At 33.0% G+C, this 26795-nt stretch overlaps 2 non-coding genes across 2 annotated transcripts; both read left to right on the top strand.

The window, feature by feature from the left end:
- Positions 1–8831: 8831 nt before the first annotated feature.
- On the top strand, positions 8832–8903 carry TRNAC-GCA. Its single transcript has one exon. It is a non-coding gene; the product is annotated as a tRNA-Cys (tRNA).
- A 15656-nt stretch (positions 8904–24559) lies between these two features.
- Positions 24560–24631, top strand: TRNAC-GCA. Its single transcript has one exon. It is a non-coding gene; the product is annotated as a tRNA-Cys (tRNA).
- Positions 24632–26795: the final 2164 nt, after the last annotated feature.

The following is a 26795-nucleotide window of genomic DNA, read 5'->3' as shown; positions in this document are numbered from 1 at the left end:
CCCAAACATCATTGTCAGTCATCGATTTCATCTCATCCTTCATGGCATCAATCCACTTAAGAGAGTTTGAACTTCGCATAGCTTGACTAAAGTTAATGGGATCATCCTCAGTCAAACCAATGCCATCCTCATGTTCTTGAAGAAATATAACATAATCATCCGAAATTGGACACTTCCTCTCTCTAGTGGATCTTCTTAATGGCAGCCCTTGAGGTTGTTGAGTTTGAACTATAGGTGGTGCTTGAGGAAGAAACTCAGCGTTGTCTTGTTCTTGAGGGATGTTAGGAATAACATCATTGTTAATCTCTGGATCTGTTTCTGGAACAACAATAGGTACAAAGACTTGATCATTGTCAGTAACAGTTTCTTCATCAAAGACAACACTCCTTATGTTTCCTTCCCCTCCAAACTCTACATCCTCAAGGAATCTTGCATTTCCCGTTTCAAAAATTGTTCTAGTGATGGGGTTATAAAACTTATACCCGTAAGAGCGTTCGGCGTACCCTATAAAATAGCAGCTAATTGTCTTTGCGTCCAACTTACCTTCATGAGGCATATAGGGTCTCGCTTCAGCTGGACATCCCCAAATGTGCAGGTGCCTAATGCTGGGTTTTTTCCCAGTCCACAGCTCATAAGGGGTCTTAGCTACTGCCTTACTAGGTACTCTATTAAGGATATAAACTGCGGTCTTTAATGCCTCTCCCCAAAATGACTCTGGTAGAGAAGAATGACTAATCATACTCCTTACCATATCCTTAAGAGTCCGGTTTCGTCGTTCTGCAACTCCATTCATGCTGGGTTTTCCCGGCATTGTGTATTGCAGAACAATTCCACACTCATCGAGGAAAAGCGCGAAGGGCCCTGGACGTTGTTCCCCTGATCCATCATACCGACCATAGTATTCACCACCACGGTCAGACCTGATAGCCTTAATTTTCTTTCCAAGTTGAAGTTCGACTTCAGCTTTGAATGATTTGAACACGTCCAGAGATTGAGATTTCTCATGAATCAAATAAAGGTAGCCGTACCTCGAGTAATCGTCTATGAACGTAATAAAATACCGTTGTCCATTCCAAGAACTTGAAGGGAAAGGACCACATATATCGGTGTGAATTAGTTCTAAGACATCCTTAGCTCTTTCGGCATGAAAATTCCTTTTGTTTGTTTGCTTACCCTTGATACACTGAATGCAGACTTCAAAGTCCGACAAGTCAAGGGATCCAAGAATACCGTCTGACATAAGCCGCTGAATTCTCTGTTTAGAGATATGACCTAATCGCTTATGCCATAAAGTGGCAGAATTCTCATTTAATTTTCGTTTTGTACCATGCGACTCTATTTGCATTATTTCGTTATAAGGACATTCAATATCAAGCATATAAAGATTATCATTCAAAGAACCGTAACCGACAACATTTGAATCATATGAGAGGCTAAATTTATTATTTCTAAACGAACAAGCATAACCAAATTTGTCCAACATAGAAATAGAAATTAAATTCCGTCTAATAGACGGAGCAACAAAAGTCTCAAGTAAATCCAAATGAAAACCAGTCTTTAACAATAATCTAAAAGTCCCTATAGCCTCGACTGCAACTTTATTGTCATCGCCCACATAGATGAATCTTTCAGCATCACTTGGCGGACGGCTCCACAGGCAGCCCTGCATGGACATACTAATGTGAGTAGTAGCACCAGAATCTACCCACCAAGTATCCTTAGGTACAGAAACTAAATTAATTTCAGAACAAACAAAAGTAAGAAAATTACCCTTCTTTTCACGCCATGCGGCGTACTTGGAACAATCTTTCTTCATGTGTCCAGCCTTCTTGCAGAAGAAGCAGGTGGACTCCTTATGTTGTTCCTTTGCTTTCTTATTTTTGGAAAAGTTTCCCGCAGCTTTCTTCCTTTTATTCTGAGAGCCAGTAACCAAGTGAGCACTTTCAGTCTTTTCTCTCTTCAGCCTCTCTTCCTCCTGCACACAGTGAGATATAAGCTCATTGAGGGACCACTTGTCCTTCTGAGTGTTGTAACTCACTTTGAATTGCCCAAAGTGCGCCGGGAGAGAGATCAAAACCAGGTGCACAATTAAATCATCAGGAAGTTCTAACTTCAGTGCCTTTAGTTTTGAAGCGAGATTAGACATCTCCATGATGTACTCCCTTATGTTCCCCTTGCCTTTATAGCTCATTGAAATGAGTTTGGACAAGATACTACTTGTCTCAACTTTATCATTTTTAGCAAAGAATTTTTCCACAGCTTCAAGGAACTTCTTGGCATTTTCGCTCTCAGCAATTGAGCCCCTCATCATTTCAGGAATGGATTTCTTAATCATCATCAAGCACATGCGGTTTGATCGGTCCCATTTCTCTATTTTGGTAGCATTCACATTCTCAGCAGTGGCGACAGGACGCTCTTCCCTTAGGGACAAGTCTAAGTCCATACATCCGAGGACGATCTCCACAGATTCTTTCCATGACTTGAAGTTCATCCCATTCAGCATAGGGATAGAGTTAATTTGAGCATAAAAGTTAGGAGCAGTAACGGCAGCAACTGGAAAAGAAAAGAGAACAATAGACATACAATAACATTAGTAGGCATGTCATCAAATAACCATATGGACATGCACAATGTTCTTTATATGCAAATTAAATAAGACCCAAACAAGATACCAAGCACACCATTAATTCCCAATCTTTGATTGCAAGAATTAACTGTAAACGGTACTCTCACGCAACGATCAAATATTGGTAATAAGTCCTGTCAGATAATGTGCGTCTTTGACACCAACCATTACCCACATGGAAAAAAAACTTAATAATTACCACATATTTATCATCACAGGTATGCAATTGTTCGGCCAAACTGTGTCTTCCTTTTGGCCGACTAAAACAGCTCGCATGAACAATTACACACTACATCTTTTATAATTTCAATTGAATCAAATTTACACAACAGAGATTACTTTTGCAACATGTTGTTTCAACCAACTCAACTAAAATTATTAGACATTTTAATTTAATAAATTAAATGGGAAGGTCTTAAAATTCACATAAACATTACCTACAAATGTAATGTCAAAATTGTATGTTATCTGATCGCTTAATAATCAAATGACTATTAAACTAAGAACCTAAACACAAAGTTGTGTTTATATCAAGTACATGCCAGCATGCTGGTTGTACTCATGGGGTATGAAACAAGTATATACTATAAAAAGTAGGAATTACTGCTTGTTAAGATTAGAATGAGCCAAGTACACTAATTACAGTCAAGTGCACATAAGTATACGTGGTGGAAAAGAACAGTAACATACACGTCCAATTGATTTTAGTTTATAAGAAACTGAATAAGTCCAAAATTAACTACCGATATAATTTTCCAAAAAATAAAATAAAATGAATACTGTATCTAATTAAACTAAATTAGAGAATCATAATCGGTTTCATAGTGAAATATGCTGAATCCAAACAATAGTAATTTGATCCGACAGTTATGGAATTAAAATAAATAGTCATTCATATTTCAAAAGTCAAATAAGGATTATCCGATTTGATACCGTAATTAAAGACCATAATTGAAAATAATTCACAATAATATTGACAAAATTAATTTGTATCTTTATGGAAAGAAATTGATAACAAAATAGTAACTGATCCTCATATTTGGAAACCAAATCAAATATGTTAATTTGTTTTTAAAAAAAAATTATAACCAAGTGAAACAAATTAGACTTATATCAATTTATCATTTATTTTCTGAAAATAAATCAACTGCGGAAGACCACCGGTTGGAAAAAAATAAAAGAAACTTTGGCACCGATTCACCAAAATATTCAAAATTGTCACTTTTCCACAGTATCAATTGAAAAACAAGTTAAAGCAGTAACACACATAACACAGTATTTAACAACAATACTGGATCAACTTGATTTGTAAAACAATAAAATAATTTAAATTTAAACAAGATACGTGTACCGTAGCTAGAAAGGCTTTATCCAGAGAACCAAACAAGAATATGTAAATGTATATATGCACATAGATAAGTATCATATCATATATATACCAAAATTTAAAGACTGTCAAGACCACAAGGAAAATTGCAACCGAAAAAGGACATATATACACACTTTCAAAACATTGAATCATAGCATGCATATACGACAGCCAAATCAGAAACGGCAAAATAAAATATAATATGAACAAATAAAACCTCAATCATATTCTATTCTGTAGATTCAAAGAAACTATACACGAAGGCAATCATATCGTATACACAAAACAATATCAGCCAAAATTGACAGGAAACCAAACATGATCGAAAAAGTAGATATTCATAAGATCAAACATGTCCTGCTCTGATACCAATTGTAAGCATTAAATCACTAAATTAATATTAAACACATATACATGCTTAACAATATTATGACATATACTTTAGTGCGGAAACAAAATAGTCATGGAAGCATGTATAAAATCATAGGATCGACAAGTTGATCTTTAGGAATACCTGGATCCATGGAGATGAGTCTTTTCAGCAGTGATCCTGAAATACAAAGAAATGGCGGCTAGATTGGCTCTTCCTCAACCGGTACCCTGATGCCTTGATTCTCTTCAGATGGGGAGAAGAGAGTGTTTGCTTTCGTACGGTGTATTGGGGACCATAGCCTTATATAGGGTGATGGCCCATTAGGGTTCCCATTATCCCGAAATGGGCCATCCTGACATCCACCCATTTGAGTCCATATCTAACTAATTAAATAATTAATTAATTAATTCTAAATAGAAATCTAATAGCCTTTTAACTTTATTTGATCACTTAATCAATTTAGGCTCTTAATTGATAAATAGCTAATATAATTAATATAAATATATATGCCCACATAATAATTATTGGAATATAATAATTGAATAATATAAAATATTCCAACAAAAACCACCATTAATGAACCCCATGAACACATATTTGTGAAACCAAACCCACTACTCATAATACCACTGTAAACCCACTATGAAACAAAAACCATGACCCACAGATCCGTCCAAACCTAAAAACCGTGACAATCACCACAACAGAGACCCAACAGTCCAACAGAGAACTGAACTAGGACATGGTGGCAGACTGACTCCGGCGGTGCTTAACACCATGATGAAACAAAACCCACAAACACAATAATTGTGAAACAAAACCATGACCCATACAACCACCATGAATCAAAACCCATAGATCTTTCCAAACACATATCTGTCCAAACACTAGGGCACAACAACCCGACGGGAACACCAAAATGGAGAGCCAAGAGAAACACCAAAAAAGAGAAGAGAAGACCAACATGAAAACCCAAGAAAACAAACAAAAACTGCAGCGCCGAACAAGACCAAGGTGGTGTGGAGGGCCGCGCCGCTCGTCGCACCACTAGAGGAAGAAGCTACATCTTGAAGGCAAGGTTTTGATATGGGGGAAGGGACGGCATGATTTTTTAGTGAGTTATAATCAAAATTGAATTACAAGGAGTGTTGGAACAAAGTTCACATTGATGTGTGAATTGAAAATAAAATTTTGTCCCTTATCGGGTACTAGAGCATATTAGTATGTTGTAGCATACTAGTGTGTATTTTTGAGGAAATAAATAAATTAAGTCTCATATTTATTTATTTATTTAATCTATGGTGATTTTATTTTTCATCAATTTGTAACTGTCAAGTTTATGGGACAATAAACTCTAGTTAAATATCAATTAGCTGTAGCCAAAAAAAAAAAAAAAACATTATTACATATATCACCACAACACATCATAGTTGCAGCGAACAAAAAAAATATACCAAAAGAAAACCTAGAATTACAAAGCAGATATATATGCTCGGTGAGAATGAAATGGTCACGAGGAAGGCATTACCTCATGATATTGGATTGAAGTCCATCATCCCTCTTATAAGGTCTGTAATTCTGGTAATTTTTAGAAGTCAAATTGTTCTTCTAACTCACAAGATATTGAATCAGCTACTTTTATATACTTATTCCTGTCCTATCTCAAAACAACATGATCCAAATTCTAGAGTTTGATATTGGATTAGTAAGCTTATGAATTTATTGTGAATAAATATGTTAAGAAGCATGTAGGCATATGATAATTCCTCGTTTTGTCTTTTCTGTTCAAGTAACTTCAAATTGGTATCACATTCCTTTAATTTTGATTTGAAGCTATATTTACTCGTTTGCTTTGGAATTGTGCTATGTTATATAAATAAGTATGATCCTATTAGATATGTCAATTGGTTTCTTTAAATGGATATACAAATTATGAAGATTTGCATTAATTTTTATACTGAATGAATTGTTTAGACAAGAACAAATTTTTATCTTGTTAATCATAAGCATGCGACCTTTTTATACTAATATTTGTATTAGTATTAATTTGGTTAAGAGTGATCAAAGTATCACTAGTTCCTCCAAATAAAGAATGGTCTTAGTATCATTATCCCTTTGATTTGAGAATGGTCTTAGTACCATATTTGAATGACCTCAGTGTCATTATATTGATTGATATTGTAGTATCATCAATACATGTGGTATTGTAGTACCACATGTGGTATCGTAGTACCGTTGATTCATAGATTGATGTCGTAGCATCAATTTGAGTGGTATTGTAGTACCACTGAATCACCGATGAATCATAGATTGATGTTGTAGCATCAATTCGAGTGGTATTGTAGTACCATTCAAGAAGGTGTATTCTTTGACCGATTTCTACCGTGCAGTAGCATATCGGTATACAGTTGAAACTGAGCTGTTTTATCCTGGGGACGGCGTGGTTGATAGTCTGCTTGCACAATTTTGGGCAGTGCCACGAAACGTCTTAAAGAGAGCGACCTAGTCCGCGACTCAACCCAGTAATCTCTTCGGTGGCTGTAAAAATTATTTTTAACTGTTTTTAAATCCCGAAAACAACAAGGAGTATAAAGTTGGAAGCACTTGATACGATACAGATACGGCGATAAGAAAAATTTTAAAATTTGATAAGGTTAGAAGCTATTAATTACTTAAGGCTACTACCGGAAGTGAAAAATAGGTATTATTAGATCGTTTGAATATTATGCCGCATTATAAAGCACCCCATTATTACCATTTGGCTGGAAGGCGCCGACCTTGGGCTAGTATAAAGCGAATTTCGATTGTTCTTTGATGAATTTAACATTGGCTTGTGGTGCAATTTATTGTGACAGCTCTGGTACTTTTATGGGTGACTTTTCCTGCAAGCTCCACTTTAGAACGGTGTTGCATGCATGTTGAGTTATTGGGGCTTATTCTCGGTATTGAAATTGAAAAGATTTTTGATAGAGGTTGGCTAAAAGCTTTAGTGGAAAAAAAAAATTCTACCCCAACAATTATAACTTCATCCCTACAATTTTTTTTTTCAATTTTACCCTTTTTATCATTTGACTTCATCCCTACAAATTTTTCTGGTACATACAAGTTTTTTGGTAGTCAAAATTTCAAACTGGAATACTTAAAAAAGAGATCCAGCGTACAAAATCCATATTTCATAACCAAGGAGAGATAGCTACCGGAAAATCTAGAGGAAGAGTTCCGAAAGGTTAAACTAATTACACATTTTTCAAGTGCAGAGTGAAGATAAAAGCGTAGCGTATGAGAATTCAGTCTTGGCTTATGGGTATGTGAAATTTTCTGCAGATTTTTATCAGATAAGTAACAAAGTTAGAAGCTTTGAGCATTTGGGTTGTTCCAACTTTTAGTTTGTGATATTGTTGTGTGAAATTGGAGAAGAAAAAAATTGGGTTTTGGAGAAAGGTTTGAATTTGGTTTTGTGATTGTTTTCATTTGAAGATCTAAATAGGTGGAATGGAAAAAGGTGTTGAAAGATTGAATTGAGATGAGTTTTGTATTATTTTAATTTTACTGGAAATCATATAAAAATGTGTGTAAAATTGGATTGGGGGATAATGTAAAATTGTGAACGGACAATGTCCATGAATGAGTTTGGTGATGATGCTTCTCTTCACTATGTAAATCCAGATTTTGTGAATTAATCATCCGGAACACTTTTCCCTAAAGTTTTTCGGTAACTATCTCCACCTAGTTATGAATTGTACATTCCGGATATCTTTTTTAAATATTCCGGTTTGAAATTTTGACTACCAAAAAAATTTCATGTACCAGAAAAAATTTTAGGGGTGAATTCAAATGATAAAAAGCATAAAATTGGGAAAAAAAAAATATTTGTAGGGATGAAGGTATAATTTTGTTGGGGTAGAAAAAATTTTCCAGCTTGAGTGGAGAGTGACTCCCGAGTTGCCATTCAAGCTTGGAAGAATCATACATATAGTCCCCTGGGACCTTCGTAATAGGTGGAAAATTTGCTTTTCTCGCAACATTCAATTGGTATTTTCTCATGTCTTCTGCGAGGTAAATAGATGGCCGATAAGTTAGCAGCTCACAAGCATCAGATCATGGGTTTCTTTTGGGGGATACTATGCCCCTTTTTCTTAAGGCGGGTTTTTTTCGTGATAGATTTGGATTACAAAATATTATCTTAGTTCTTTCTTCGTTTATTTTTCCTTCTTTTATTGGTTTTGGTCTAACCCCCCAATTTGTATAAATTTTTTCCTTTTTTAATATATATTATGAGCACTTGATAAATAATCTGACATACGAGAGGTACCAACATATTTAGAATGTCTTATAGGTTCTTTAACGTCATTATGTTCTGAGTTTACCAAAAAAAAAAAGTACATTTGTTTAAAAGTAAATTCAATAATTTAATTATGTGATTTAGAAACATACATTATTGAAATTAATAAAAATCATCAAATGGGTCCATAGCTCAGTGGTAGAGCATTTGACTGCAGATCAAGAGGTCACCGGTTCGAACCTGGTTGGGCCCTTTTTTTAATTTCAATTTTTGCTTAAAATAAATTATAACATACATAATAGCTGTAGGGCTGTGCATCGGTCGGTTACGGCCGGGTTCGGGCCGAAAACTTCAAAACCGACAATAACCATTGAAGGAAAAATCCCACCCATCACCGATCGATTACTAGCACGGTTTTGTCGGGTGGCGGACAGATCGGGTGTCGGTTAAATCGAACGGATCTATTCGGGTAACACAAGACCATTTTAAGCTTCAGCATCAGAGAGATGAATGACAAAACAAGAAGAAGAAAAAGGTTAAAAAGAAGAGTGAGTTTGGAGATGTAAAGATGAAAACATCTAAAGAGGATTGTAACTCAGCTTCATTTTGCAAGAGATTTCACTGTTAAAACAAATAGCAATGGTAGGTCTCTTTAATCTTGAAATCTGCTAGTAGTTTTGTTGAATTTTGGAGAAGAAAGAAACATTCAACATGCAAACAAGAAACGCAATAAAGAATGGAGAAAATTACAAATGGGTTATTATAAACACTCAATAAAGAATGGAGTAATTTGAACAATCAGATTTTGTTTTCTGGACAAAAGAAAAGGGTTGGAGGAGGAGTTATTGGTACTCTTCAATCTTGAAACCATTTTGTCAAGAAATAGTAGATGACAGCTCACAGTCACACATACCATTAGTAGTAGCTACTAGTTTTATTGGTATCTGAAAAATGATAGATTAATAATTAATACTTATCTTCTGCAACTTTTATTATTACTATTGTAATAATTATCTTCTGCAACTTTTTACTTTTCAGTAGTCTTCTGTCACTTCACTATACTAGTATAGTAAAATACTTCAAAGGCTACTCATAGAAAAATATTAGTCATAGTACTGCAAAAGTTATGATTTGACTGAATAAAGCATTACTAGTAGTTTACGGTATAATCCAGTCGGTCGGGCTTGGGTATTGACGGATCCAACATTGCAAAACCGCACCCAACCATAGAAACCCATACAAGACTGAAAATGTTAACCTGCCAACCCGTGAACCGTTCAAATCCGACCCGTTTATTATTTTACCAATCGGGTTTTACGGGTTTCAGTCGGGTCGATTATTTTTGCACAACCCTAGCTTATAGATAGAATTTTTATTTAGATTGAGAAGCTCTATCTTCTATCTAACTTTACCTTTCTTCTTGTTCTTCTTTATTGGCATAGAATCATCCATTTGCATCATATTTCTCTCATTTAATATAAATAAGTGATTTTCACATAAATTTGATTTTCCTTTGTGTTTTTTATTTTATTTTATTTTTCATTGATTGAGTGTGACATTGTTTTGTTTCTCGTCTTGTTGCAACATTGTTTGATTTATTTTCTTGTTGTGATCAAGGTTGTTATAATCTTGTATTAAATCGTAAACTCTATGGATTTTAAGTTTTTAGGTATGCATTTCATGTTAAATCGGAGCTAAAACCATTTTGAGTAAAGTTAATAGTCAAAACGAGTTTACACTATTCTTTTTTATAAGCAAAAATTAATAGTTGAATAATTGATTATTTGGTCTATATTCTAGACCAAGTACATCAATTATTCAAAGACCATAATAAGAGAATTTGTGCTGATAAAAAGGGAAGGAGGAACAGAGGGAGTACATCAAGCGTTAGATAGATAATAATTTTTGGTACTCGTGTGTTCCCAACCATGCCTCCTAATTTTATACATGCGCACGAAAAAATAAAAAAATTAAAACAATACAAAAAAAAATATGAAAACAAGTGAGAAACAAAACAAATAAGTAATTATATTTTGTTAAAATAATATCATATTACAAAATTTTAGATTATTTAAATATAATAAGTAATAAGTTTTTTGGTAGATAGATGAAATAGCGTCTGACCTAGCAATTTCGATATTTCTACTAGTTGAGCTAAGATTTGCTGACATTTAAATATAATAAGTTAGTTGATAAATAATAGATAAATAAATATTGTAAAAAAAAGTATACATAATATAAAAGGGGTTTCATAAAATAAAACAAAACAATAGTTCTTATATAATATTCAATCTCACATGACATCCATGATTCAAAAAGTCATATTTAATAGGTGAAAAAAATGAGAGAACTATTATTTCTTTACAAGATATATCGATGTACATATAGTTCTTGCGTTATTTTTCATTGAATCGAATGACTATAGTTATATTTAACTAATGGGAATGAGAGCAAATCAATTAAGTGTGAATTATATAATATTTAAAATATATTTTTAATTTAAAATTAGTAATATATTAATTTTGTTATATTTTCTTTAATTGATATTCATAACACTTAAATTTCTAAATTAAAAATGAAAAACCAAAAATAAAAATAGAAAACAACACCAAAATTAGAAGTGTCAATTCCCCAAAATCTCCAAAAGTTCTTCATAAGGAATGAGGAGGCGGTGTACCCTTAGAGCGGGTGTGATATAAGTCCCAACGCTTTTTGCTAGCCATTGTCGATGTTTCTTAGCTTTTTTGAGATATATCGCATGAAACTTCTCTCACATCCTTCACTTGTCCCGTTAGCCCAAGCTTGTGTTATTTTCTCAATATCATCAATTACCATCCGTGGCAATTGTATTTCAGAAACAATGTATGAGTCAACATCTGAATGAACTTGGTGCAACTCGTCCTCGACATAAATCCCATGGTCTGCCTCGTGATTTGGTGCAAGTTGGGCAGTATCTCGCGCTCTCTCCAGCTGCATTTCAGGAACCAACAATATCTCATTGTCTTGCTCTTGTTCCTCATGATCCTTATTCATTGCAGATTCCATAAATGACATGTGTGTCAATGTTACAAATTTTAAGGCACGAGTATTTCGATTACTTGTACTTTCCTACATTTGTAGGCATTTTACAATGAGTTTAATTGTTGTGCACCGTCAGTGTAAATTAATTTTACACATGCATCCAATGACGCGTTGCCACGTCATTTAATGAATGTGACACATCATGTGTTTTTAATGACCATACATGATGTGTCGGTTTTTTATTGGCCGCATGTGCAAAATAACTTTACACCGACGGTGCATATAAATTAAATTCTTTTACAATTTTATATTACTTCATCCGTTCCTTTTTATTTGCCGTTTTAGAAGAGAAAAAATTGTTTTAAATTATTTGTCGTTTTGATAATTTAAGGTTATATTTTGTCTATTATAGCCTCCTTTCAATAAGACTAATTAGGGTCCATTTGGATTAGCTTATGCAAACAGCTTATGCAATTTTTATGTATTATTATAAGTTTGTAGTTTACGATAAAACAACTTATAAAAATACAATTTTCACTAGTGTGAACTTATAAAATAGCATAAAGAACTCTGACTCTCCCTGTTCGTACCCAGTAATATTAGCCCTCCTTTCCAAAAACTGATAAGTAGGAAAGAAAAAAAAAACAGAAATATTATATATATATATATATATATATATATATATATATATATATATATATATATATATATATATATATATATAAAATTACACATGAGTGAAAGGCAAACGTGCAACAAGTTGCGCCGCTCAGGGGCGGATCCAATCAGGTGCGAGAAGCCGCACCTGCACACCCTGAATTTTAGAAATTTAGACCAAATATTTAAGTTATTTCAATTTTGCACCCCATGGGATATTAAATTTTGCACCACTGGACCAGCAAACAGTCTCGCAGGCGTGTGTGTAGTCTGCCAAACTTTGTGTTAGTAAATTTAAGGACCACCAACATAATGAATTTTAAAATTTGGGGATCAAAATTATAATCAAGGTAAAAATAAAAGGGTTTAATGTTTAGATTATTGAGAGTGGAAAAAATTAAATGTGAAAAAACGAAAGTGGAAAAAAAAAAACAATAAATTATAATAAAAGGTATTTTTGTATTTTGTTAAATAGTTAGTAGCGTCTATCCCAATGGTTGTCAAAATAAATCTATTATATGAAGTACTTGAGTCTAAAAACACGAACGCTAAGTTGATATTTTTTTGGTTGTCTACGGAGTGTCTCTGCAGTGTTCTCAATAGTGGACACAAACTTTATGCTGATTTACTTAAAATCAAGGTTTGAAACATAAAATGGCTGGTGTCTATTGATTGGACGCAAAGGACACTAGTATAACATCTGTTTCATGGTCGATGCTAGTTTGCTTGCCGTTATAACACTCTTTTCGTGGATCTATATATATATATATATATATATATATATATATATATATATATATATATATATATATATAAATCCTAGATAATTGTGAAATTGTCTATCTAAACCCTAACCTACAAACCAATGAAAACCTTTCATTTAGCCACATCATCCACTTACATCCATTTAACGTGGGTTACTAATTGTAATTGTAATTATTATTATTATTATTATTATTATTATTATTATTATTATTATTGTTGTTGTTTTGGGTTATTATTCATTTTTAATTTTTTTTGTTCATTTTATTATTTTATGTATTTTATTGTTTTTTTTTTCAAAAAAATTAATGTTTTTGCTAATAATCTTTTGTCCAAACTGTACCGGGCCATGGACCAGGGTGTGATTTGTTAAGGCCCAATACGAAAAAGCCCAATGGGAGCATCTAAAGGAGAAGTGTGAAAACAATCATGAAAAACACATGATAAGCGTGATCCACCATGACTTGGAAAGGAAGGAAGAAACTTGGAGAAGAAGGAAGAAGCTTGGAGAAGAAGGAAGAAGCTTGGAGAAGAAGGAAAGTAACCGCCCACTACCCATGAATTCCTCTCCAAGCAAGGCGGTTATCAAGCAACAAGAGGGAGATGTTTTGCCTATAAATAGGATCTTCTTCAAGAGAACAAGAGAATTTTTCACTGATTCTACATAGACTCACTCTCATTATGAGAAACCACCATATTTTCATTCTTGTAAAGAGATTCAATTTCTTCTCCGACATACTTGTATCAGTTATCAATCTTGAATAATACAAACCCCTATGTTCTGATCGAATTCTGACTTATTAAACTCCCAGGGTTGTTGGGATTGAACTGAGGGTAATCACACCATTTAATCAATAATACAAACCCCCTTGTTTTTTACCAGAACATTTTGGCGCCCACCGTAGGGCTGCGGTAAAATCATTTGATCCCAGCCTATCACAGCAACTAGACGAAAAATCAAACATCTTCACATGGCTGGAGAGCATGGAAACAACGATAATTCTAGCGTTAACACCTTGCAAGCCGCCGTCGTAGAAATTCGGCGTTTGCAGACTCACATTGCGGCCATCAAGGCTTAAAGGGCAGATGAGAAAGAAGCAGAAGTTACAACTTGACATCTCTTTTGGATATATCTCTATGTTATTATTATTATTATTATTATTATTATTATTATTATTATTATTATTATTATTATTATTATTATTATTATTATTATTATTATTATTGTTATAGTTTTGATCCGGAGGATTTTGTTTGGCTCCACTCATCAATAAAGAAAGAAGCGTGTATACGGAGAATCGCATCGCGTCCTCGTCTTTGCATCGCCATGCATCTGTTATCACACCATCCAAGAACCGCCACGCCGCCACTAACACATTGTTTTCTTTACGGCAACTCTGCTCTCAATCCAGGCGGAAACAATGAAGTCGCCATCGCCGCCGTTATATTCGTTAAGAAATCGCCTCCGACGTCAGTTGTGGAGAAATTGTCATCGCCGCGGTCGGTTATGGAGGAATCGCCATCTCACCGTCGGTCGTTCTGTTCATCTCGATCAGGTGTTAACGTTCTTTTCTTGCAACTTACCATTTAATCATATAGTTCTCACTCCTTCTGTTTTGATAATATGTTATTTGTACTTATAATTAACACAAAATGCTTCTTAGTTATTCAAGGAAATTGTTAGAGCACCACAAAAAAAAACTGCATAGCAACATGAGATCATGTTGCATTCTATTAGTAGGGTACTGGATAAGTTGAAACAATGAAACTATTAAGCGTTGAACTCATATCATCCCTTCCTGCATTGTCCCATTTATTTGCCATGCAACTTGATCAATGTGATGAACAAATTGATGTAATTAGTGATAGTAATGTACCAATAGAAAATGAAACTAAGGACAATATTTGGAGTGGGACATTATACTGTATTGATATAGCGATTATATGCTTCTGATGCTAGAACCTCAAACTACCAAAAGTTCTATGATGTTTGGTGTTTAATCTTTTAATTTCTCGATAGTATTATAGCTGTTGATTATTATAGAGAACATCTGATGCATGATACTGTGATAGTTTTATTTCCTTTGTACCTAACAAAGTTATCAAGTTGATCATAGCACAGGGTAACGAACAAATGTGGAAAATTGAGATGAAAATTCAGTAATTATCACTCGGCGAGATAGAAGCCGCCAACTAATATTTCAGGTTGAAGCATATTCCGCGATGACTACCGCAATGGAACTCAGTCTCACCACGCCAAAACATAATTGTTTTTCTTGCTAGGCGAGGAGCGCCGCAACAAACCACCCATGGCGGTATCATTTTCGTTTGTTTTATTTTTCATATATTATTATTGTTGAACCTAATGTATCAAAGCTTATTTGCAGCGATCATGATTAAGTTGTGGGCTCTGAACCAAGAATAAATGAAGCCAGCCGGCTCTAGACCAATAAAGGTTAACCGGTGATGGAATAAAGGTCAACCTGATTAAGTTACGGGCTCTGAACCAAAAAAAAATAAAAAATAAAAAAAAATAAAAAATGGTTATCTCAAACTTGAGCTCTGAATCTTTATTAAAGATCAACTCAGATGTGAGCGCTGAACCAAATGTAAGGTTGAAAGGCCTTGGCGTTACCTGTAAATCTTACGAGTTGGGGGCGTCAGAAAAAGAAAATAAAACAAGGTTGAAAGGCCTTGGCGTTACCTGTAAGTCTTACGAGTTGGGTACGTCAGAAAAAGCAAAATTAAACAAGGTTGAAAGGCCTTGGCGTTACCTGTAAGTCTTACGAGTTGGGTACGTCAGAAAAAGAAAATAAAACAAGGTTGAAAGGCCTTGGCGTTACCTGTAAGTCTTACGAGTTGGGTACGTCAGAAAAAGCATGGTTGAAAGGCCTTGGCGTTACCTGTAAGTCTTACGAGTTGGGTACGTCAGAAAAAGCAAAATTAAACAAGGTTGCAAGGCCTTGGCGTTACCTGTAAGTCTTACGAGTTGGGTACGTCAGAAAAAGCAAAATTAAACAAGGTTGCAAGGCCTTGGCGTTACCTGTAAGTCTTACGAGTTGGGTACGTCAGAAAAAGCAAAATTAAACAAGGTTGCAAGGCCTTGGCGTTACCTGTAAGTCTTACGAGTTGGGTACGTCAGAAAAAGCAAAATTAAACAAGGTTGCAAGGCCTTGGCGTTACCTGTAAGTCTTACGAGTTGGGTACGTCAGAAAAAGCAAAATTAAACAAGGTTGAAAGGCCTTGGCGTTACCTGTAAGTCTTACGAGTTGGGTACGTCAGAAAAAGAAAAATTAAACAAGGTTGAAAGGCCTTGGCGTTACCTGTAAGTCTTACGAGTTGGGTGCGTCAGAAAAAGCAAAATTAAACAAGGTTGCAAGGCCTTGGCGTTACCTGTAAGTCTTACGAGTTGGGTACGTCAGAAAAAGCAAAATTAAACAAGGTTGCAAGGCCTTGGCGTTACCTGTAAGTCTTACGAGTTGGGTACGTCAGAAAAAGCAAAATTAAACAAGGTTGAAAGGCCTTGGCGTTACCTGTAAGTCTTACGAGTTGGGTACGTCAGAAAAAGAAAAATTAAACAAGGTTGAAAGGCCTTGGCGTTACCTGTAAGTCTTACGAGTTGGGTGCGTCACAAAAAGAAAAATTATACGAGGTTGCAAGGCCTTGGCGTTACCTGTAAGTCTTACGAGTTGGGTACGTCAGAAAAAGATACAGCAAAGAAAGGCGAGATTATCAATACCGCCAGAAGAAGCTTATACACAACCAAAGCAAGGCGATTCATTATAACGCCAAAAGACAACAGGTATAAAGTTATTTTTATTGATTTACAATTATTATAGAAAGTCGAAGATGTCGCAGGTGCAAGGACAAAGTTTCCTAGGCGAGAACGACAAAAGGCGTTACCTCACAGCGTAATGCAAAAATTCATCCGCAAAATTATGAAGAAAGAAGATCATTGCAAATAAAGGAATTAATAGAAACCCAAATAAGGGTAAATTGTTCAAGCCACGAAGGGGCATACAAATAGTTACAAAAGTCATAGAAGGGCGTACAAATTAGCTAAGAAATATCAACAACAAAAGGAAGGAAAAGGCGACAAGCAAACAAAGAATATGAGTCAGCAACAAATGGGCGACATAGAACAACATCGAGGCATAATAATTGCCAAGTGACTTCATTCAAAAGCACTTCGCCTTCTTGAAGCCTCGTGCTTGGGGGGCTGTGTACCGGGCCATGGACCAGGGTGTGATTTGTTAAGGCCCAATACGAAAAAGCCCAATGGGAGCATCTAAAGGAGAAGTGTGAAAACAACCATGAAAAACACATGATAAGCGTGATCCACCATGACTTGGAAAGGAAGGAAGAAACTTGGAGAAGAAGGAAGAAGCTTGGAGAAGAAGGAAGAAGCTTGGAGAAGAAGGAAAGTAACCGCCCACTACCCATGAATTCCTCTCCAAGCAAGGCGGTTATCAAGCAACAAGAGGGAGATGTTTTGCCTATAAATAGGATCTTCTTCAAGAGAACAAGAGAATTTTTCACTGATTCTACATAGACTCACTCTCATCATGAGAAACCACCATATTTTCATTCTTGTAAAGAGATTCAATTTCTTCTCCGACATACTTGTATCAGTTATCAATCTTGAATAATACAAACCCCTATGTTCTGATCGAATTCTGACTTATTAAACTCCCAGGGTTGTTGGGATTGAACTGAGGGTAATCACACCATTTAATCAATAATACAAACCCCCTTGTTTTTTACCAGAACACAAACTTTGTAAATAAAAGGAGTTGGTCGATTGTCATGACTACTTTCTAATGTTAATAAAAAATAGATAAAATAAAATTTACTAATGGTTGATATGCCCTGTATGATTTTTATCATATTCGATATTTGAGTATGAGTTAAGTTGGTTTATCTTTGCTCCAATAAGTTTCAAATTAATATAAATGTCAAATTCGATAATACTGTTTTTTTGTAAGAGATATGAAGTAATTTATCCAACTCAGAATCCTCCAATGAGATTTATAATATAAATAAAAACTTATGTTTCAACATCGATTGTTTTCCATGGTCAATTATATGTTATCATTTTCATAGTTATTTTGAAAAATGAGATAAAGATATTGCTAATCAATGTTAATGAAGAAGATACCAAAGTAACTTCAAATGTGATGTATAAATAAGTTTTTTAAATGTATAAACATCTATATATTCCTAGATAGTTGTGCAACCACTAATCTAACTCTAATCCACGTCAGCCACTTATATCCAATTAAACCACCCAGTAATGTCACATTACTTCTACTTACATCATTGTCACCTCTATACACTTTTTCATATGCCTACATTTGTATACCTATGACTTTTCATTATACACTCACTCAACTAATAATAATAGTTTTTATTAAATTATACCCACTAATTAATCTTTTATACTATATATTTAATTATAGTGTCCAATTAAGAATCAAATGCACAGTGTATGAGTATGACCACAAACAATTTTCATAGTGACATGACAATTTATGGATTACCAACTTATTTTGGTAGATGCAATAGAATTCATTGTAATCTTTTCGAAATGTATAAACACATCTTTAATATATATCTTATATTTACATCACTTTTTTTTTATTATTATTATTATTTTGTTGTTGTTGATGTTATTATTATAATTTTCATAATACTTATTGTTTCAATTTATACGAATGATTTTTCAACATTATAATATAAAATACCGCATAGATGCACGGGTGTGAGACTAATAATCAATGTAAAGCATCAACTTAGCTATTTGTGGGTTATACAAGAAATAAAACAATTGCCAACAATTTAATTGTCATCCTGAAAAATAAGTATTATAAAAAATACTTTAATTAAAAACATGTTGATTTCAATCTCATCACCTGACACACAAAATGTTCAATGAAAAACACAAAGAGATCAAGAAAATGTAATATTTTATCCAATGTTATTGATGTAACTATTACATATGAGATGTAATTTTATTTAATATAAAATGATTGGTGTAAAAGTAATATAGGAGTTGCCAATTTTTTAGGGTTTCATATCACTGGATGGAGGATCGTGGCAACATGGGGCTCCGCGGCAACATGGTGCTCTGGGACAGTGAGGTGGGTCACATGGTGATTCAGGTTCGCAACAAGGTGGTAAATCTTGTAAATTAATAGCTGTAGAACCTGCAATAAAAGCGAGTAACAACACAAACGTTAAGAATATCTTCAACATAGAATTCATTATCAACAAATTTCGTTTGCAATTAAAAAAATAGCAAATAGATATCTAATAGTGAATCATATATGTAAAGGCAATGCATACCTATTTATAGACAAAGTTAGAATCCTCTAAAATACGGTAATTAGAAATATTAGGTAATTTTATTAATTTTTTTGACTAAAAGTATGATGTTTTATTTTATCTTTTGACTGACTTTTAATATCTTATTATTTTATACGGATAGAATTTTAAATAATATTTATTAAGTATAAGTTTTAATTCTTCATAAATTCCACCAGCTGAGCGTGCAATGCGTAGCCGCCACCCCTAATTCCTCTTGCCAAGAGGCTCTTGGTAACTCTAATTCATCTTTTTCTTTTATTCTCGATTCATCTATTAGAGAGAGATGATTTATGATCAGTTTTGATCAGAAATCACCCATTTTGATGGTTTTTTATTTCTTTTTTTTCAATTAAATAAGTGATTATAAACACATAGTTCATTTGAGTTTTTTGCTTTGTGGTTTCTTCGTTTGATGTTGTTTTATTCCCGTCTTGGTGCGCAGTTGTTTGTTGTCCCGTCTTCGTACGGTGTTTGTTTTACTGCCCGGTCTTTGTACGGTGTTTATTTTGTTCAGATTCGCAGATTTGCATCGGTCCAAATTCAGTGAAAATTCAATGATTTCAGAGTCGTCAATGTTCCAAATCCGGAGACATGACTATTTCGGATACATGAATCTTGTTATATCAACTATAGGCTTTGTCATATTTGTAGACATTAGGCCGTTTTATGCTATTAACTCGGGTGTTGTGAGCATGTTCACAGATTCATCTTCTTTAGTTTTTAGCGAATTTGAATATGTAATAATTTTGATTGATATATTTTACCAATTTGAATGAATATTGTTGGTTTTAGTAAAAAAAAAATAATAATAATTCCACCGGCTGCAAATTTATTTATGCTTATGAATATAATATAACTATTATTTTTTTTATTTGGCATAAAGGAAAGAAGAAAAATACAAAAAAAGGGGGCAATAAAAAAAAAAAAAAAAGACGAAAAATATCAACTCTTCAAATGAATACCTTTGGAAATAATCTTACCCTGAATCGGGCAGAGTAACTCCCTTTGTTAGGATCAACATGTTGCTTTGGCTAGATATCTTTAATCTTTTTCTTTGGGACCTGATAGGCCGATTTTATACTTATTTCTTTTGCTTATTTTTATTTGTAATGTTATGAAACATATGATCTATGGCAGTTACACGAACCTTTGAGTTGATACAATTAACAACGTCAGAATCAGAGACAATACTCACAGTCTGCCAATTTAAATCCTTTGCAGTTTGCAGTTTGCAGTTTGCAGTTTGCAGTTTGCAGTTTGCAGTTTGCAGTCCCCATCGAATACCAAGCACTTCAGCAAGAAGATGAACAGTTTCAATGCTTTCTTTTCACCAGCAAGAGATATATGTAAATTGAGTCAGGTTGATCGTAAGCAACCAATCCCCAACCTGTTGTACCATTTGAAACTTGGAGAAGTAGGAAATTGCAGCCTATAAATAGCTCTGTATTTTCATTGTAAAAGGGATCGACATATTTTTTATCAGTCCATTTATTGATAACTTATGTAATATCATTCTCACATATTTAATAATATAACCTCCTTTGAGTGTTCGCCAGAATAGTGACTATCTTAATGGTGTTTTTTTTTTTTTTTTTGACAAAACAAATTTTGTATTTAATCACTAATATAAATTCTTTTTGTAGAGTTTGATTAATTTTTGAAAAAATACGAATTTCATAAATAAAAAAAACAAAGTAGAGATTTGATTAAACAAACCATCTGGACATTTTTTTTAAGTAACCAAACCATATATGATAAACAAATTGGGGTTGAAATCAGACGCATTGTGGAGTTTACCTTAAGTAACCAAACCAAAGATTTACCTTTAGGATTTCAGTTGATTTGATTGTGCTAGGAAGGTTTAAAGCCAAAGAAATGAAACTATATATAGGTTGTACAAAAACAAAGAAGTGGAAATCAATGTATATAATTGGTTCTTCTACTAATTATCGTTTTTAATTGATGTGAGAATGTAATGAAGGGAAATCAGAAAATGTATTGATTATAATAAGAAGAAGAATGAAATGTATGGTTGGTTATATAATGTGTGTGAAATTGGACATTCATTGTATCTATCTAGTGCATTTGGAAAGTAAGAAATTTAACAAAAGAAAAAAGTAAAACACTCACTAGTGGAGAAAATTACTCTAATAAATAAAATTACTTACTATAATTGATTCAACACACAATCACTAAGAAACTCTTTTCTTCCCCAAATTCATACTTTATGTACCTAACCAACATGTAAGTAAGTAACATATAGAGAAGCTTTACTAAAGAGAAGCTTTTTTAGTGCTTGTACCATTTACCACTAATTAATGTTTTGTTCAAGATTTAAGTGATTTAATTGAAGGTTCTATGTATGTATGCTAGGAAGGAAGAATCAAAATTGGTCCTACTGATCATTACTAATTTACTACAAGAAAATTTAGAAGGTGAAAATAAAGGGAAAGAGTTATATAGCACTTCAAATGCGAACAAGGAATTAATGGATCCAATAAAGTATACTTTTATTTACTCGTACATATAGACTTTTTCTACTATTAAAATAAACTCACATTTTTTAAGATAAAGTTAAACTACTAATTCCACAGTTCAAAATATTTCAAGTGATCAGTTTTGAATTTTCTTAGAAAAAATTATTTTATTCAATTTGAATTTTTGAGTGATTTTCAATTTTCTTTTAATTCACGTTTTTTTATGTTAGTTTCAGCTAATTAAAATCAAACTGGATATTTGCAATTAAAATCCGAAATGAGAATTTTCAAAGATGTATAGTTATCAAATTTAAAATTTTTAAATGATTAGTTACAAATTTTAAATTGACAGTTCTTTATAAGAAAATTTGAGGTTAGCTAGAACACCAGTTGTTGAGTTTAATTATTCTAATTTTAATAGATTTAATTATATTTAGTCCCTTATATTATTATCATGCTCACAAAAATAGTCTATTTTTTAAAATCAAACTTTTAGGTCCTTCAATTATTATTTTTATTGCAATTATAGTCTTAAATTGGTTTTAAGTTTAACTTTTCAAATGGTGATTTTTGTTTAAAAAGGGTGAATTTTGGCCTAAACAATTTTTTTTTTTTATATTTAAAATTGAAGAACGAATCACCATTTTAGAAGTGAATCTTCTCCATTCTCTACTTGCCTTCTTAAATTTTTAGACTTCTCTAGCTTCTTTATCTTGACACACCTTATTCCATCAATCCTGATAAATTTTTCTTCTTATCATTTGCTTTATGACTCAATGTTGTATTTTGTATAGCCATTTATTTATTTGGTTTTTGTTTTACTTTTAAAATAAATCATAATGGGATAAACTTTCTTGATTTAAAAAGCGAAACAGCCTTTGAATTTGTAACCAATTGTAATTTAATTTCTAACAAGGAAATTTTCTCAACCACATCCTAGTCTTTTCAAAGGACATAATATAAATAAAATACAAGTTAAAATGGACATATAGTGTATATCAACAATAAAGCATATTAAACAACTCGTTTTTTTTTTCTTTCTCATTATGGGTTTCACATACATATGTGAACGAGTCATAGGACACTACAGTAAGTTACTACCAACACATACAAAGTTACCCATAATTGTCTGAGGAGCAATATAGGTCCCTCACCAGTGAGAGACCATGTTTTTAGCCATTAAATCAAATAAGTGGTTAAGATCTATTTTAGTTTTTTTTTTTTTTTTCATTTATCCACATATAATTACACTTCTCACCAAACATTCCCACCAAAAAGACAATTAACTCCTCACCATCACACCACCAGTACACTATTCCGACCACCCATTTCACCGACGACGGCGACCACACACGTCTCCGATGCCAACCACCAACTATTACTTCGTCTGCCACAAATCCAACGACGGGCACAAATCCAACGACGGCAAGCACCAAATTTTACTTCATCATCCACAAATCCGACTTCGCCCTCCACAATACGATGATGGCGACCACCTAAACATCTGTCAATCACCATACGACGGCAAAAAAAAACCCAAAATTCATAACCATTAACATTATTCATTTCTATTTGGTTAAATGACATCTTGCATCAACTAGTACAATTCTGTTTCATTGGGTTCTTTAACACAACGACATGAAGGGGCAACTGGGAACATTAACACAAATTGGTCATATCACCACAATGCATTGAAACATCACCCCAAAATTGAATCGATGCGAAGTCTTAGTGTATGGATGCATAGTTTAAGAGTGCCGAAACATAACTAATATATTGAATGGATGCAAAGTTTAAGTGTTTGGATGCATAATTTCAGCGAATTGAATCATAATAGTAACGTATGCATACGTCATTTAAAGGTGTCGAAACATAATAGTAATCTCCACCTAGTTATGAATTTTACATTCCGGATATCTTTTTTAAGTATTCTGGTTTAAAATTTTAACTACCAAAAAACTTTCATGTACCAGAAAAAATTTTAGGGGTGAATTCAAATGATAAAAAGGATAAAATTGGAAAAAAAAATATTTGTAGGGATGAAGGTATAATTTTGTTGGGGTAGAAAGAAAATTTTCCAGCTTGAGTGGAGAGTGACTCCCAAGTTGTCATTCAAGCTTGGAAGAATCATACATATAGTCCCCTAGGACCTTCGTAATAGGTGGAAAATTTGCTTTTCTCGCAACATCCAATTGGTATTTTCTCATTTCTTCTGCGAGGTAAATAGATGGCTGATAAGTCAGCAGCTCACAAGCATCAGATCATGGGTTTCTTTTGGGGATACTATGCACCCTTTTCTTAAGGAGGTTTTTTTTCGTGATAGATTTGGATTACAAAATATTATCTTAGTTCTTTCTTCGTTTATTTTTCCTTCTTTTAATGGTTTTGGTCTAACCCCCCAATTTGTATAAATTTTTTCCTTTTTTTAATATATATTATGAGCACTTGATAAATGATCTGACATACGAGAGGTGCCAACATATTTAGAATGTCTTGTAGGTTCTTTGATGTCATTGTATTATGAGTTTACCAAAAAAAAAAAGTACATTTGTTTAAAAGTAAATTCAATAATTTAATTATGTGTTTTAGAAACATATATTATTGAAATTAATAGTAATTCTCAAATGGGTCCATAGCTCAGTGGTAGAGCATTTGACTGCAGATCAAGAGGTCACCGGTTCGAACCCGGTTGGGCCCTTTTTTTAATTTCAATTTTTGCTTAAAATAAATTATAACATTCATAATAGCTTATAGATAGAATTTTTTAGATTGAGAAGCTCTATCTTCTCTCTAACTTTACCTTTCTTCTTGTTCTTCTTTATTGGCATAGAATCATCCATTTGCATCATATTTCTCTCATTTAATCTAAATAAGTGATTTTCAAATAAATTTGATTTTTCCTTTGTGTTTTTTGATTTTTCCTTTGTGTTTTTTTTTATTTCATTGATTGAGTGTGACATTGTTTTGTTTCTCGTCTTGTTGCAACATTGTTTGATTTATTTTCTTGTTTCGATCAAGGTTGTTATAATCTTGTATTAAATCGTAAACTCTATGGATTTTAAGTTTTTAGGTATGCATTTCGTGTTAAATCGGAGCTAAAACTATTTTGAGTAAAATTGATAGTCAAAACGAGTTTACACTATTCTTTTTTATAAGCAAAAATTAATGGTTGAATAATTGATTATTTGGTCTATATTATAGACTAAGTACATCAATTATTCAAAGACCATAATAAGAGAATTGTGCTGATAAAAAGGGAAGGAGGAACGGAGGGAGTACATCAAGCGTTAGACATATAATAATTTTTTGTACTCGTGTGTTCCCAACCATGTCTCCTATTTTTATACATGCGCGCGAAAAAATAAAAAAAATTAAAACAATACAAAAAAATATATGAAAACAAGTGAGAAACAAAACAAATAAGTAATTATATTTTGTTAAAATAATATCATATTACAAAATTTTAGATTATTTAAATATAATAAGTAATAAGTTTTTTGGTAGATAGATGAAATAGCGTCTGACCTAGCAATTTCGATATTTCTGTCAGTTGAGTTAAGATTTACGGACATTTAAATATAATAAGTTATTTGATAAATAATAGATAAATAAATATTGTAAAAAAAAGTATACATAATATAAAAGGGGTTTCATAAAATAAAACAATAGGGGTTTAAATATACAATCACTTTATATTTCAATCTTATATAATATTCAATCTCACATGACATCCATGATTCAAAAAGTCACATTTAATAGGTGAAAAAAATGAGAGAACTATTATTTCTTTACAAGATATATCGATGTACATATAGTTCTTGCGTTATTTTTCATTGAAATGAATGACTATAGTTATATTTAACTAATGGGATTGAGAGCAAATCAATTAAGTGTGAATTATATAATATTTAAAATATATTTTTAATTTAAAATTAATAATATATTAATTTTGTTATATTTTCTTTAATTAATATTCATAACACTATTTGTAACCAAAAAAAATAAAATATTCATAACACTTAAATTTCTAAATTAAAAATGAAAAACCAAAAATAAAAATAGAAAACAACACCAAAATTAGAAGTGTCAATTCCCCAAAATCTCCAAAAGTTCTTCATAAGGAATGAGGAGGCGGTGAACCCTTAGAGCGGGTGTGATATAAGTCCCAACGCTTTTTGCTAGCCATTGTAGATGTTTCATAGCTTTTTTTGAGATATATCGCATGAAACTCCTCTCACATCCTTCACTTGTCCTGTTAGCCCAAGCTTGTGTTATTTTCTCAATATCATCAATTATCATCCGTGGCAATTGTATTTCAGAAACAATGTAAGAGTCAACATCAGAATGAACTTGGTGCAACTCGTCCTCGACATAAATCCCATGGTCTGCCTCGAGATTTGGTGCAAGTTGGGCAGTATCTAGCGCTCTCTCCAGCTGCGTTTCAGAAACCAACAATATCCCATTGTCTTGGTCTTGTTCCTCATGATCCTTATTCATTGCAGATTCCATAAATGACATGTGTGTCAATGTTACAAATTTTAAGGCATGAGTATTTGGATCACTTGTACTTTGCTACATTTGTAGGTATTTTACAATTTTATATTACTTCAACCGTTCCTTTTTATTTGTCGTTTTAGAAGAGAAAAAATTATTTCAAATTATTTGTCGTTTTGATAATTTAAGGTTATATTTTGTCTATTATAGCCTCCTTTCAATAAGACTGATTAGGGCCCGTTTGGATTAGCTTATTTTTTAGCTTATGCAAATTAACAGCTTATGCAATTGTTATGTATTATTATAGGTTTGTCAATGTTGTTTATGATAAAATAGCTTATAAAAATACAATTTTCACTAGTGTGAAC

Source organism: Trifolium pratense, linkage group LG4 (genome assembly GCF_020283565.1).
Source record: "Trifolium pratense cultivar HEN17-A07 linkage group LG4, ARS_RC_1.1, whole genome shotgun sequence".
Taxonomy (NCBI): domain Eukaryota; kingdom Viridiplantae; phylum Streptophyta; class Magnoliopsida; order Fabales; family Fabaceae; genus Trifolium; species Trifolium pratense.
This window is presented reverse-complemented; position numbering and strand designations above follow the sequence as displayed.